Source organism: Hermetia illucens, chromosome 5 (assembly GCF_905115235.1).
Source record: "Hermetia illucens chromosome 5, iHerIll2.2.curated.20191125, whole genome shotgun sequence".
In the NCBI taxonomy this organism is placed as follows: domain Eukaryota; kingdom Metazoa; phylum Arthropoda; class Insecta; order Diptera; family Stratiomyidae; genus Hermetia; species Hermetia illucens.
In genome coordinates, this window is record NC_051853.1 from 99603175 (window position 1) to 99618111 (window position 14937).

Sequence of the window (14937 nt, forward strand, 5' to 3'; positions counted from 1 at the left end):
TTTCTTCTCAAATAACTTTCAAAAAATTCCTTTTGACCCTTACAACTTAAAAATATATCTATGTGTGGCAGTTCCCAACAATCTTCAACTTTCATTGTAGGTTCCTATGTGAGCAATAAAAAGAATTCGAAGCAGCATTAGGAAGCATACATTTGAACTGTATATCTCTTTCCACAAATTGGTTACCCAAGGGAATTGACGAGTATTTTTCTGAATGTTGGGTAATTCTCTGGCCAAATATTTTACGAATGGGGCATCTAGTAATCCACTTTCGGCTGCCTAACAATAAACATTCAACAAAAGAGGTATTCTTCAAGTTTTATCCCCTTGGTTCTTGGCTTTCTCTGATTACCTAGTTAGTATATCATCATTTATTAAGATATCGCGCCCGTCCGGTGAAATAAATGGCATGGCAGCCAACTATAAAGACACTAGACACTAGAAATCTAAAAAACAAAAGAAATCAACGGTACTTTGATCATAAAGATCCAACCATGGGCAAAGAGGCAACTCTGCGCTTTTCGATGGAGAATCTGGAACTGCGAATCAACCCTATTGGGACCTATTCTTTAACGGATGAGCCGAAGCGGTTCCCTTTTGTCAGCATTCCTGACCCTAGGCTCCAGGCACTGCCTGCTGCTCTTTCTTACCGATAAGGATCTGTATCCTAGCAGCAAACAGCCTCCGGGCAAACTAATGTCTCCGGGCAAAAAGCCGATTATCCGATTATAGAACTGGCTCGATCGACGACGGCAAATGACGACCTTATTCCAGGCGGAAGCATGCCATTTTCTTACAACAGAAGAATGTCGGGGCTGCTTTACTTGCTCCAACAGTCGGGCAGCATTATCAGCACTACACAGCCACTACATATTAAGCCAATTGGTGTGGAGTTGTTATCACGTGCTGCTGAAACTTGGCCGGCTGAACGAAACGTTCCTGATGTGAGTGTCAGGGCACTCAAACATTGCTGGTTATGAAAGAGCTGACAGACTCGCTTCTGAAACCACAATGGTGGGGCGAGAACCAGCTTTTGACATCCGGCCATCTAAATCTACTCTGAAGGGGAAAATGGCAAGGATTCACGTAACCGAATGGAAAAATTTGAACTTCTGCCAGCAGGCGGAAATCTTTGCGAAAGAACGCGGGGCCGTTAGAGCAGCATTTTTGTTGTCCCTTAAGAAGTGGGACATGAAAACCTTAATAAGGTTTTTAACGAGACTCTGCCCCTTAAACTTCCTTCATGGAAAAAATCGGAGTGGTGATCTTGACCATATACGGCCCATGTGAAGAGGAGGAAAAGCGGCCCAAGACTTCGTAAGCAACTGCCCGGGCTTCTCAGACTGCAGACAAAGTTACCTTAGTAAGGATTCTTTCAACGAAGAGTCTGCGCATTTTCTGCCTTTGTAGAATATTCTCAGTTTCCCGAAGGCCTGCGGACGCTGTCGGCGAGAGACCGATGAAAAGGTGATCTCCGGGGCTAGTACAATTGGCCTAGCAAAGGTCTGAGTGCTTGCAGCTGCAATTACCCAAACCCCCACCCCTCTCCCGTCCCCCACCCGTCATAAACTAAACTAAAACTAATTAAAGATATCGCAGGTCCATTCGAGATATAAATAGCAATAGTCGCACCTAATATAAGAAATTGACAATGTACTGAAGAATGCCAACAGTGGTGCCCAACGCCGGAAATTTAATACCGCCTTAGAAAAAACAAAGGAAGTGTGGTAATTCTTTTAATAATTCTTCTAATAATAATAATAATTAATAATAATTCTAATATTCAGTGTGGATTCTCATTGATTTAATTTGATTATGCCATATCGCTCTAAAAACTTACCTAACCTAATTTTTTTGCAGCTCACTTGTCGCATTTTGTGGTATCACTGATTGTAGGCAGGTGAGACTTAATCAGTAAATGTAATTTTTACTTTTTTAATGTCTTATTTGACAATCTGTTCTTCATCAAGCACTGCGCTTTAGACGCGGCCAAATTACTGGAAAGAACGAAGCTCCTTAAAGAAACATAAGGCTAGTATCAATATAAATGATGTTATTAGAAACTGAAATTCGAGATTATTGATGCCTGTAGATCCAAAAACTGTGCAAGAATACTGATTGCCACATATGAGTTATTATCCTCACGATCACCGCATATTACTCATTTCAATGATTTGTGGTTTTAAAGTAACTACGAAAATTTCTATACCATTCTGTAGTAGTATAAAATGACCGAATTCTGTTTGTTTCATGTGTTAAAAATAGTAGGCAAGCTATCTACACTATGTACTGCAATCTTGGAGGAATTTAAAGTGCAAAGTGGAGCCAATTATAGTTGCGTTCTATCACTGATATTCTATCTATTTGTAATTGAGAGTAAGTGTAAGTGAGTAAAAACTGAAACTGAAATCTGTCCTCAAATATTTCTATTATGCACATTACATTTGCTTATCATCCTCCCATTGTTATACGTACATCTTGATTCGAAAACCGAAAGCCACTTTCGCTGTGTTCTACAAATAAATGAATTCATTCAGAAAACAATTTTAACTTTAAGTTTATCATAATCATGTTTACTACACCATTGTTTTCCATTCCTCAAATCAACTTAAAAGGAGTTTCTTAGGTAATAAGTGGATATTATTAATGATGTTAGAGCAGATATTAAATGGCGCCTCTTTCACCGCTTACTTTAGGAGTTATAATAAATTTAGCAGATGTTTTTATTGTTTTGATTCTGAAATAAGATACGTGATAGGATCCCAGTTTCAAAATGTACGAATCAAAACCTTCATTTGCTATTCCACCTTACTCATAGCCATAGTAATATTGTGAGGGAAAATAATTTTTCACCGTATGACTCCACGAAAATGCAAAGACAGGAAAAATCAGAATGGACAACCTTTGTCAGCTAAAAAATTCAGTGAAATATGGTATTCAAAACACGTTCTTATCACTGGTGAATCTTAGAAACCTCGGTTTTAGCCAGTGTAAAAACCCAAGGTCAGTACTGTGTTGATAATTCTAATATAATCGTTGTGTTGTGTTGATAATTCTAGATAATTTGTGTTCTCTGCCACTGATGTAAACTTTACACACACCCACTAATTTTCGAAGAGCGGAAGAATCTTTTACCTGTCAGCAATAGTGATTAATTAATCTCCTTAAAACTTATTCGCAACAAAATGTGGGAGAAATTTACGGCACAATACAAGTATTATCAGCAATCACACATCTAATCTGTTGTTGGCTAGAAGACACAAATAAAACAACTGACTAGAAATCTTCAAGCATTAGAGTGTCCGCATATCAGAGAAATACATAAGTTACTTCGCTGTGCTGAGATTTTGGAATCTCTCAAAATAAACCTACATGGATTAAATACGAGTATATCATATCTCATAGTTTGGACTCGTTGTCAATGTGCTGCGGCAAACACTGGTGTAGATTTGGCTTTACATTTTCTCGCATGTACATAGTATGATAAGTTTATTTATTGAACGTTGAACTCACAAATACTACAAGTTGCTTAAGATACTCTTGAATAGAGTGATCCTGCTCATCTGTTAGCAGATATTGGCTAGAATTTTAAAATGATGGAACTCAGTAAATTCATGTGTAGGTCACTGGAACAATGGTGGACGGAAATAATGGTAAGCACCTTATTGATAGGTGTAACATGCAGCGATATCAATGTAAAATCTGTGATAAACAAGGGTGCATGGATAGCTTCCATTCCGGACTTATGGTACTATTGCCAACAACGCAAAGCAGTGAATTCATAAAATATGGGTGCGTTGAATTGTTTCAGTAACATTGCGCTTCATTATGATTTTGCAAATAGCGGTAGATTGGAAAGTTATGTGCATAATTACACTGGTTCACACTGAAAATCGCTACCGAAAGATTCATTTTTAAGGTTTTGTTTGCAAAACAAAACCTTATTAAAATCGGTTCAATGTCTGTCTGTCTGTCTGTCACACGAACTTTTCTCAGAAACGGCTATACCGATTGACACGAAATTTGGTGAGAAGGTGAGAACTGTGCAAACATGCAGTGAGTGATATCCTTCTATGTTGAGATTTAGTGGGGGTCTCCATACATGCAAAAGGGAGGTGTAAAAATTTTGTTCACCGAATATAGTCATGTGGGGTATCAAATGAAAGGTCTCGATTAGTAGAAACCGGTCTTAGTTTTGAGATTTCTTGAAAAGGAGGGGAGCGGGAGGGGTGGAAATTGATGATTTCTTTAACGAAACTACCCAACCGAAAAATCTGAAAAAAAAATCATGTAGCTGCCTCTATATGGTGTCCAGGCCTAAAAAGACCTTCCATATCGATATCTACTCAAATTAAGTTAATAATAATATATTACCATATTTTTGGGGAAATTAAGTAAAACCCCCCTTAAATTTATCTCAGAGTTTTAAAAGTTGGAAGTAGCATAGAATATAATATGAATTATATTATTATAATTATAAGTTTTATCAAAATCATACCATTACTAACAAAGTTACAGTAGCTCAAAGTAGACTTTCCGTGTAAATTTACTGCAACTAGATATCAATATCACACTAAAGTGAGTAGTCTGACATGCTAAATGCATATACATAAAGGGCTACGTACAAATGGGATAGTTCTGCACTCAAATATACACACAGAAGAAACAAAAAAAACCCTTTATACCTGAGGCGCCGGGCTTCCCGTTTCCGGATTTGTTAAATTAATTAGTTCTAGCGTTCTGAAAAAAACATAAAACATAAAAATTTCTCTTCGCTTCAGTAGTTTTTTGTATAATAGCATAATTTTAATTGAAGTGATCGAAGTTCCTAACCGATAGCAGCTACAACGATAAAATCCGTGCACGGTTGTTGGCCAACAGAGCCTACTATATTTCAGGTTACAAAAACTGTTCCCCTCAAAACGTCTCACCATAGGGTCAAAGCTCTTACTATAAAATACATTGATGATGATGATAATTTTACTTGAAAAGACTTGGCGGCGGATCACCTTGCCTAATTTTCAATTTCCCTTACAGCAACAATCTTTGGCTATCGGAAACCCACTATGATAGGTTTCTGGAATGTGCGCACGACCCTCGATAACTGTAGCGTGGGTCCTCAGAATGCACCTGGAGAGTACTCTTTACTCTCTTGCAAATCCGGTGCCGGGTTGCTTCTGACTTCTACCGCGCGCTCTCTCCATCTGTCAACTGGTTCTTGACAGACTTCTATCTGCAGGGTTCCGGTCTGGGATAACAAGCATCACAATTGTAAAATGCTAGCCACCAACGGAGACTTCTGATATACTGGAGAAGGACGCTTTCTACGAGCAATTTACCACAGTTCAGGAGAGGCTTCCTAAAGGTTGTATGACGTTGTGATCATGATGAATGATCTGAATGTCAAGATAGTATATGACAACGTCTTCCTCGGACATCTAATGGGGAAACACGGTCTTGGCGACCGCGACAGTAATAGTGGAAGGTTCGCGGATTTCTGCAACTTCCAGCGCCCGGTCATTGGTGGTGCGTTGTGCGAACATATAGCCTGCCATTAGATCAGCTGGAGTTCAAATAACCGATGCCGTACAAGTAACCAGGTCGACCACTTCCAGCTGAACAGTAGATATAGGAGCTGTGTGTTGGATGTGTGTAACAAAAGAACCGCTGGCAATGGTACCATCTGGTGATCGCTTACGTTCGTTGCATGTTACATTAACATTGGGCTATCGTCAAAACCGCTCTGTGCTCCGGCGCTACGCAGGTCATCGGCCACGTTCCGAAGAGGCGACATAAAATCTGGTTGAGTACAGAATCGTGAAGGCGGATCGGTGAACGGAAGGGGTTGAAGGCTCTACTGACCGCTGCAAATGATGGCGGATGTGACGCGCTCGAGTTCCGATACCGAGCAAAATCACGAGAAGTTCCGGGTAATGTGCGACGTGACAGGAGAGAATTTGCTGTTACGATGGGTGGGGAAGATGCCGCACACACACAATGACTTCAGAACTGTATACTGTATGACAAAAGAGTTTGCATGTTGTCGCAAATCTTTTGATGGTCCTGTGAAGAACGTCGACGGTCGACTTCTCAGCCAAGATGATGAACCACTAAAGAGGTGCACGAATCTTAACCGTATCACATCCGGTGGAGTTCCTACTCTTGGGCATGAAGTGGCTAGTCACCGTAACAGTCCGAATACGGAAGAGAAATCATTTCGGCCATCAATACACTCAAAGGGAGTAGAGCCGCTTGACTAGACAGTCTCCCCGCTGAGTTATTTATTGCTGCACCTGCAGTTTGTACAGGGAGTGCAGGAGTGGGATGATCTTTGGGATCCCAAAGAAGGGGGCCCGTTTTGAGTGTGACAATTGGAGGGGCATGTCCGTGCTCCCTGCTTTAACAAAGACAATAGCTAAAATAATCCCTCAACGCATCAAAGAACATCTCGAAAGCATGATCAACAAAGATCATGGTCACATCAACACCGTACGGATCAGAGTGTAGAGATTAGATCCTTGCTGCAGCTGCTCTTCATCGATTTCGAGAAAGCTTCCGATACACGTGAACAGGGAGTATACCTGGAGTGTTCTACACAGGAAGGGATTTCAGAGAAACTAATAGCTACATATCATGGCGCAAAATGTCACCTGCTGCACCGAGGTAAAATCTCGGAGGATTTTGAGGTCGAAAGCGGAGTCCACCAGGGTTGCATCCTGTCACCGATATTATTTCTTCTTGTTATCAATGACGTTCATCACCCTACCTTATTGAGGGGACTTGGAGGAGTTCAATAGACAAAGACATCTTTCAAACACCTCGACTATTTCAATGGCTTTTGTTTGCTCTTTCACCGGTTCATGGACTTTGCCCAATAGCTCTGGATTTGTAAAGGGAGGCAAGTAGAGCTAGACTGAAAATAAACACCAACAAGACCAAGGTTTTCAGTCTGACGGGTTAACACACTCTCCTTATCTGCGTTAATGGGCAGTGTATTGAAAGCGTCGATCAATTTGTATATCTAGGAAGCATTCTTTCTGCGGACGCTAGATCCGTTTTCGCTACCCTGTCGAAAATCTGGAAGTGCCGTTATCTCAACCCCAAGATCAAGTTGCAACTCGTCTGTGCTAGCGTTGTTTCTGTGTTGCTATATGGAAGTGACTCATAGAGCATTTGGCGCAGGACAGTAGAGGAGCGCCTCGGGAAGTCCGTGGGGGGGGGGAGGATAAAGGGCATCTTAGGTAACCGCGCGGGACGACACATAGGTGTGGTTGACGCGCTATATTCCGCCAAGGGGTAAATGGCAACCATATATATAAACTTCAATTTTGTTGCCAATACGTACGTTTTGAGTCCAGCTGAACCAAAATGGGATGACAAATGGCAACTCTTTTCTGGACCATTTTATCAATTTTAATTAATTTTAAAATTTTCCTCCTTATACAATTTCATAAACGCTGCCTTTTGAGGTATGGTACAAAATGCCTCCGCGAGTACCGCACACACTATTTGGCATCCACGTTTTGTCTAGAGGTATAGGCAAACCCGAAGTATTGTTTATACTCTTTCAACAGTGATTCATCGTTTATCTTTTAAATCATTTTCTCACAAACAAAGTTGTCAGGTGATATTTTGCACGTCATAATTCCGCTACCGATGTACAAATACACAGAAAGTACTATGGTAACTACTTACGGTTCTTCTTTTTCTTCAGCCTCGTTCACAAGCGAGGTCGGCTCGTCGTGATGCCTTTTGGTCATTTACTATCGACTTCGATGTTCAGACCAATCTTGGCAAGTGAATTTTCGTTAGCACGAATTGCGTGACCATACAATCGAAGACGCTTCTATCGCAATTTTTCTACAGTCGATGCAACCCCACAAGGATCCTGGATATCCTCATTTCGGATGTGATCAAAACGTGTCACGCCACTAGTCCAACGCAACATTTTCGTCTCCATTACCGCAAGACGCCGTTCATTGTCTTTTATAATATAAGGAAACCGGTTATACAATACTATAACAGGAAATAATGATTTTCACGATTTCTACAACATGAAACAACGACTTTCAGGAATTTTCCAAAATAAAGTATTTGGCTTCGAATGACCAATTATGTTGTTATCACAGACCGAAATGCGTGCTCTTGCAACCTCGTGGTAACCTCGATGGCATCAATCATATGAAATCAGACAATCGCCCATGAAAACCATACACAGGTGAAAATAAATACAGACGAAGATGCACCAAATGCTTGCGTCATAATCATACAAATTCGAGCCTAGATGAGAGTCATAACTCCCCAATACTGTGTTCGTGGGCCTCGTGCAGAGCATCGTGTTGTTTTCTAGTGTGATTGCGGGACGCACATACTGTTGCAATTTCACGTACTATACGCGAAAGCTAAGGTATCGTCAACAAACTGCCAAACTCTCAGGACCACACTTGTTAATGCATTGGTAATCGGTTTTATTGGATTGGAATCATTGCTTCTCAGCTATAAGCATGAAAATAAAATTTATTAAGTTCTTAACTATAAAAGTGTACAACAAGCAAGAAGGCAAAATTTTAAAATGAAGGCAAAATACAAAATTTAAATTTAAAAATTGAAAGCGGAGCAGATACGAAAAAAAGTACTGAAATTTGCATTAAATTTGAATTTTGGTGCTCTTTATCACCCAAACAGTACATGGTTGGAAAGATAATTTAGTTTCTTTTTAATGAAATGCTAATTGCGGAAATTTGACTAGGTGTTCCTCCTCCAGTTCTTTTCAAGTAATATCACCGAAATTCGTCTGCTATCACTCGACTTTCCAAAGCGCATTCCTATTAGTGTAGCAAAAGGGAGAGGAGAACTCTAAGGAGTCCCAAAATCTTACTTGGTGTAGGTCCAGGTTATATCGTTGGAATTCCCGTTCAAGTTGGGGAAAGCAAGCATTGTCGAGACCCCTATCCCTTTTAGTCGCCTCTTACGACAAGCAGGGAGGGCTTTGAGTGTATTCCTCAGCCCTAACTCGCAGGAACAAAAATAAATATAGAAAAAACAATCCTGGGGAATCCTGTATCACCAAATTTTTAATTCCCAAATGCGATGGCACAAAACTCACAGATGGCCAAACTTTCATCCTAATTTACAGAATTTGTCTTGCACCCTTGTGTATGCTCCTATATCAGAAGGAGAAATATCCATCAAGTTTGTGATAGTCGCAAAGTATTAGGTAGCGAAATGAAAAAAAAGGATTGCGAGAAATCAAGTCTTCCTTTCAAATCTAAGAAAAACATGAGGATGAATAATTGAGGACCGAAGGGCAAAGCATTTAGCCGCAATGACCCAAAGATGCAGAGACTTCCGCAAGGCAATTACTTACGAGACGCCAAACCTCAGAAGCAAACACAAGAAACTACTAGCTCTTGAGGTAGAGTACCAAGGACAGGATACGAAACTCTACTCTACAAAGTGAGAAGAGAAATTGAGGCAAAGGAATACTTGCTTCTGTGGGAAAAGGGGTGTAACTTAAAACTTGGAAGATGAAGTCAAGTGCACGTGGAGCCTAGCCGGCAACAATATATCGTATCTCCATCCGACACATCAAACCGAAGTTCTCAGACAAAATACGCTATCTTCCACTGGTTTATTTATTGGGCCTAAACAAATTCAGGACACAAAACAAGGAAATGTTTGGCCCCTCGCCACGCTTCACACTAGGGGAAGTAGATTCTCCATGAATGGCGTCAAAAACGGGCTGATGGAAACGGAGGAACTACTACACCGCATCTCCTTTTATAGACGAACGTGGAGAGCAGCGGAAGACGATTGGAAGGAAGAAACAGCCACACTTCCCGCTGAGAACACTGCTAGCGTCAAACGGACTGCAGATAGCCCGCTGCAAAACGAACTGGGGAAAAAGCGGAAAGAAAACGACGTGCCTGAAGGAGACTTTATCAAAATAGTTTTCAGGAGCCAAAAAAAGAAGGAGAGAAGAAGAAGGGTAAAAAGAAACAACTGGCTACGCCGCCCGAGACCCGTTTGTCCAAAGATAAGGAGGCTTTGCTCATTAAGCCGACGGAAGGCAAGACATTTCCTTAGTGAAATCCGCTGCAGGATGAAACCCCCAGACAACAGAACAGAAGTGTCTTCCATACGGGAAACGAAGGGTGGCTGAGGCCTGAAGACGACTGGCAAGAGTACGGTCATGGAGCTATTGGAGGAGAAGGCTCTTGTTTCTAGTCTACAGCCTGCTCTTTAGAATTCCACGATCTTGACTGCCTCACATAAAAGGTCGAAGTGGTGGAGGCCATAAAGTGTGAATGTCCAGAGGTAACCAATGCGCGGATAGATATCACCCCTGTAAATGCCCGAGGCCATAAACTCGCGGTGATGGAAATCCCCAAGCAATTGGCATGGGATTGGATGGCTAATATGCACGAATGCGGATAATCTCCATCAAGTGCTGCAGGTGTTTGGAATATGGACACACGTCAGCAACTTGCAAGGCACCGGACAGGAATATAGCATGCCGTAGATGTCTTCAGGCAGGTCACCTAGCGAAGACTTGCAATGAAAGCGAATGTTGCATTCTCTACAGGGATCGTGACGCGTTTGGTGAAAGCGTGGCACACACTGCGTGCTTGGGACGGTGTCCAATCTTTAGGGTGGAACTGGAAAGGGCACGAATGGCATGATCTGCATTTTATAAATTCACTCGCAAACAAGTGCAACCGCTCTCCAGTCGCTAGCGCAGTTCGCTGCGGAAGTAAAAACTGATCTAGTGCTAATCAGCGAGCAATACCGAAACATGGACCCGGCTTCATGGCATCTCGGCTTCTCGGGTACCGCTCCCAGAGCGAAAGGCATCCTGGAAATGGCAGCAAGATCCAAACCAACGTTTCGGCGCCCTGACATCACTTTTGAGTCGAAATCTCTGACACCATCATTGGACGGGTCGTGAGTCCTGGAAGACATCTCTGCAAGTGATCACTAGTGCATTGCGTTCGAATTAGTGCACCAACCCGGCGCTCCCCTTTCGTGTGGAATGTCGCGAGGGTGAACATCGGAAAGTTCGCCGAAGCTCTTGGAGCAGGCAGAGTCGCGCTGGAGGGCGCATCCGGAGGTGGTAGCGTTGCTGCTGACACTGTCGTAGGCTCAGTAATGAACCCGATATCGACAGCGTGTGAGGCTTCCATGCGCCAGAGGGGTCCCAGCCCTGATAAACCTTCTATGTGCTTGTGGACGGCAGAAATTGCCGACCTACGGAGGGAGAGTCATAAGTTCCGCCGTTTACACGCCTACGAGGAGGCATACGCCATAAAGGTAGAGCATATATTAGCAGAAAGGAGACTCCGCCATGCGATAAATAAAAGCAAAGGACTAGGTTATAAGTTTATCACCCGGAAAATCGGGGCTCTGCGGAAACACTGTATACTAAGTACCGACCAGATGGACCGGATTGTACGGACATTATTCCCCAGACATTTTGTACGGGTTGATGTCAATAGGACACAAACTGGTGTTCCGCCAACAGCCATACTTGCTTTTTGGGGCGTTGAAGGAGAGTTTTCCTTATCGCTGAAAGGTGGCCAGATTTGCGTTGATCATCACAGGAAAAGGAGACCCGGAGCTGCCGACTGCATACCGACCGCTGTATATGCTTCACATAGCCGGGAAAGTGCTCGAGAAGCTCATCAGGAGATGACTCGCTTAAGCTATCCGCGCCCCAAGGGACTTATCCCCGAGGCAGTTTGACTTCAGAATAGGGATATCCGCAGTGTTATGGAGGTCGTGGATGCGGTTCATTGAGCTGAGGTACCAAAATTCCGTAGGATGGAGAGATATGCTAGGCACATTAGAAAATTTATTCCACGTGTCAAGCCATCTTTTGCGGATATTGAGGGATTATCCGTAAGATGGCTTCTTGCTCTATGAGACGCTAGAGGATCAACGGAAGATGCAAATCACGTCGGGAGTAGCGCAGAGATCCATCCTAGGGCCGGACTTCTGAAACGCTTCGTGCAATAGTCTGCTGAGACTCGGTATGCCCGAACGGTAGCGCCTGGTCGGTTATGCAGACAATGGTGCGGCACTTGTTGCCGGACGCACTGTTGAAGAGGCGCAACGCAGACTTGGCATATTAATGCGACGGGTAAGTGGATGGGCAACTGCTCATGGTTTCAGCTGGAAAAAGCCGTCTTGACCAGAAAGAGGATTCTGGCGATGCGTTCCATACCGATCAGACAGTTGATTATAGAGTCAAAACCAGCCACTAAATACCTTGGTTTAAGGATCGGCTCGAAGATGAGCTTCTTCCAGCAAATCGGACAGAGCTTCAGCTGGAGTCTCGGCAATGCAGACGGTTCTGCTCTATAGCGAGGAGGTATGGGCCAATGTTCTTGACGAGCAGGTGCTTGGTAGGCGCCTTGCTTAAGTGCAGAGAGGTAGAGCTTTGCGAGTGGCGTCTGCTTATCGCACTGTCTCAGAACCGGCCGTGATGGTGGTGATTGGTGGTTTCCCGTGATGAACGTCAACGCACCCATACCGAGTGGCAACCCTCTTGGTAAAATGAGCCAAGAGACAGATCGGCGACATGGCTTAGCGACAATTTAGGTCCGCGGCTGAACCGATTGATTACTTTTTACCTAACTTTTAAGCGAGCATGGGGGTTTTCAGGGAGGAAAGCGCGATCTCCTGATTGTGTGTTCTGTAATGGAGTGGCGGGCGACGCTGAACACACCTTTTTCTCTTGCAATAATGGGACGACTTTCATCGGTAGCTTTATGCAGACACAGGTGAGCTCTCTACAGACACTATTGTCATAGAGATGCTGAAGAGCGCTGGCAGCTGGAGTCGTGCTGCGCATTATGTTCGCGCTCTTCTAATTGCGAAGAAAATTGAACTCGACTGGCCCTCCGGTCCCTCCGGATGGCAAAGGGTTCCCTGAACTAACAACTCCCTTCCCCTCCTCCCCTCCCGCTGGTGAAAGGGATTTCATATTTTGAAGGCTCCCAAGGCAGGGAAAGCTGGAGGGCTAGCCGAAAGTAATGTGTTAAACAGTTCCACAATATTTTTCTGTGCGTAAACGCATTCACCCCACTCCCAAAATAAGGGGGTTTTTCAATCAATTGTGTAAATATCAGAATAGGACATATTTTGAGGCCTAGATTTCATATAAGCAAATCATGGTTTTTTCTCAGATTTTTGGGTTGTGTAGTTTCCGAAAATCAATCTTGCCTCACTTTAAGTGCATACATTTTGACTCCTTACCCGCGCATAATCGAGTAATCGAGTGAGGCTCTCCGCCATTAATTTAAGTACCAAGGACTGAGATGGATATCTCAGGAATTTCGACAACCTGGAGCTGTGTGTCAATTTCTAAATGGAAGAAATTTTAATAGAATTTCAACGTGGTTCCCTTCTTTTTCGGGGGAGTGCGATTCACAAGTTACAGCAAAATGAAGATATAAAGAAGCGTATTTCAAGATGGATTTCTAACCAATAATACTGGTTTTTTTTTAGTCTGCTGAGGAGGTCCTGCTTCGCAGGAAATCCTCAGCCTAGAGATCGTTTTTAATGTCTACTTTCGTCTACTGGAATTGTTGCAAATTGAACATTCTTTCAAAGACTGTTGGGTGAATGCCTAGTCGTCTACTATAGTTGCGGGCTGCCAAATGCGCTCTAACTAGCAAATATCACGCCCCATAGTTCGAAGAATACTCTATTGAGGCGGTGTGAATCTTCAACAGTGGAAAAAGTGTTGAGCCCACAAACCGACCGACATCGATACGATTTTTTGAAGATCAGAGGGAACCCATGGGTTGTGCCACATAAACAATTGAGGTCAGAGGAAGCATAAAGTCGAAGATGCAATCCGTAATTGATTTCCATTTTTAAGGATTTGTGTAAACACAAAACCTTATTAAAATCGGTTTATTGTCTGTCTGTCTGTCCGTCAGACGCATTTTTCTCGGAGATGGTTGTAACGATTGACACCAAATTTGGAAGAAAGGTGGGAACACTCACGCATATAGTGAGTTTCATCCTTTTACGTCGAATTTAAGGGGGAGTAGTCCCCATACATGCAAAAGGGAGGTGTAATTTATTTTTTCATCAAATATAGTCATGTAGGGTATCAAATTAAAGGTCTCAGTCAGTCGAAGCCTTTCTTAGTTTTGACATTTGTTTGAAAGGTTGGGAGTGCAGGGGGTTGAAAGTGAGCATTTTCTGACGAATTCATTTTCAGAAACTACCCAACTGAAAAATGTGAAAAATCAGGGGGCTGCCACTATATGGTCCCTAAGCTCCGAAATACCCTCCATATGGATACAGGTTCAAATAAAGTTAGTAGTAGTTCATTTCCATAATTTTTAGTAATTGACACGTTAAGTTCACCCTAGAATCACAAAACTGATGTAGGTTACAGTATAGAGCATGATCCTGCCAAATTTGGTGAAAAACGCACTATTGCTAACAAAATTATACTAGGCCAAAACTGTCGCTCCTCCGCAAATTCAAGACTATGAATGTCAATATTACTTGAAAGTGGATATTTTCATATAATATATGCATATATTACTTACTACATACTAATGGGACAAATGCACACTCAAATCTCTTTATAAAAGAAATACACAGAACCTTTCATACCTGAAGCGTCTAGCTTCCGGTTTCCCGACTTGTTTAATCCCTGCATCGGGTCCACCAGATTTTCAGTCTTCATTATTGTGTTCTTTCTCGTAGCTTCGCTTCCAAACATTTTTATGTTGGCTTTCAAATGCGGATGCTATCACAACGCACCAGGTAAAAGATACGTGACGTTTTCGAAATAATTTAAAAGACTTAGAAAAACCCCTTCCACAACTTCTGATACTTTTCTTTCGGTTTTTCAGATAGCTCTGTCCTCATGATTGACCGTATCTAACATAAATGGTCATTCTGGCTGCCCCG

At 42.5% G+C, this 14937-nt stretch overlaps 1 protein-coding gene across 3 annotated transcripts in view; it reads right to left on the reverse strand.

The window, feature by feature from the left end:
• Positions 1 to 3264, reverse strand: part of LOC119656762 — a 32895-nt gene extending 29631 nt beyond the window's left edge. Inside the window, exons 1-2 of one of the 3 annotated variants that reach the window (XM_038063341.1) lie at positions 3136 to 3264; positions 1841 to 1997 (exon numbers count right to left, since the gene is read on the reverse strand). The gene's annotated coding sequence lies outside the window, so the exon portion shown is untranslated. Of the gene's footprint in view, positions 1 to 1840; positions 2016 to 3135 lie in introns of all 3 variants that reach the window. The other 2 variants (XM_038063340.1, XM_038063339.1) reach the window with 2 other exon arrangements.
• Positions 3265 to 14937: the final 11673 nt, after the last annotated feature.